Here is a 1,266-nt window from a genome sequence, read left to right as displayed (position 1 = left end):
TTTTTTTTTTTTTTTTTTTTTTTTTTTTGCTGTGGGGGATCGAACTCCGGTCCTTGTGCTTGCGGGGCAGGCCACCGAACTGCTGAGCTAAATCCCCAGCCCTCCATTGCCCTTTTTCGTTGGCCTGGTGGGGAAGCTGAAGCTATGGTGCTCTGTCCACCAGTCTTGAAAGAGCCGAGCCCAGGGTGGGCTCATCCAGAGCCCGCATGTCACTAGGCCTGAACCTAGAACAAGCTCGGGCCCGGGCGCTGGGCGATTCCAAGGCACCGCACCACCGTTCCTGCCAGAGCTGTGGAGAGGTCCACTGCCACGAAAGCCAGGTGCTGCCCGGGGTTTACACCCAAGCGGGAGCCGAATTCCCAGAGTAGCCGGGGGGGGGGGGGGAAGATGCCGTTGAGACCCTCACGTCCAGGACCCGATGGCCCACACCACAAAGGAGCTCCAGTCACCTCAAGGTGATGCAAATCCTACGGTCAGCGGGGCCCAACCAACGCTGCCGGGAGACGCCTTGGTACCGTCAACGGTACAAGGGCGGCAGAGCACAGAGGTGATTATCAGGTCCCACAGCCTATCCGTGCTACCAAACTGCCCTCACCCAGCAAGTCCCCTCCCGGTGCCACTCTGGGAAGCCTTTTCCTCTCCCAGTCTGTTCAGTCTCTCCCTCTTGATCGGACGCTGATTACCTAATATAATTATGTCAGTATCTGTTTTTCTCTTCCCGACCAGAGCTCCTGGAGGGCAGGACTCTCCCCCATACACGCAGGGTGCACAGCAGCGTAGTATGGGGGGAACGGGCATTTGGGTGAGCAGACTATGATGCGGTGCTTTAAATACCAGAAAAATGATTTTCCATTCAAACCAAACAGGGTATTAAATTTTCTCCTGCTAGGTAGGAATGGCTGGAAGGGCCCGCTCTGCCCAACAGGGTGTCTGGTTACTACGCGAGGGTTGGATGGGAACGAACGGAACTACTTAGGAAGTGGTCAGTGAAGTGCTCGGACCTGAGTCCACGTTGGTCGCAGTGGCCATAGCAAAGGCACGTGGAAAGGGTCAGAAAGCCGAGATCCCCGAGTTCCTGCGGTGTGGGGGGCTCTGCCAGCACAGCCACGATGGACATACAATATCCCTATTTCCCACGTGTGCACAGTGAGATTCAGCCTCAGAAGTGACCCTCGGCCAGGGCTGAGCGTCCGGCGTAGCTCCGAAGGCCTCGGGGAGTCGAGGACTGAGGCCCGGCCCGTCCCGCGGGGGCGCGCAGGGCACCGG

Source organism: Fukomys damarensis, unplaced genomic scaffold (assembly GCF_012274545.1).
Source record: "Fukomys damarensis isolate Sample0158 unplaced genomic scaffold, DMR_v1.0_HiC HiC_scaffold_16, whole genome shotgun sequence".
Classification (NCBI taxonomy): Eukaryota; Metazoa; Chordata; class Mammalia; order Rodentia; family Bathyergidae; genus Fukomys; species Fukomys damarensis.
This window is presented reverse-complemented; position numbering follows the sequence as displayed.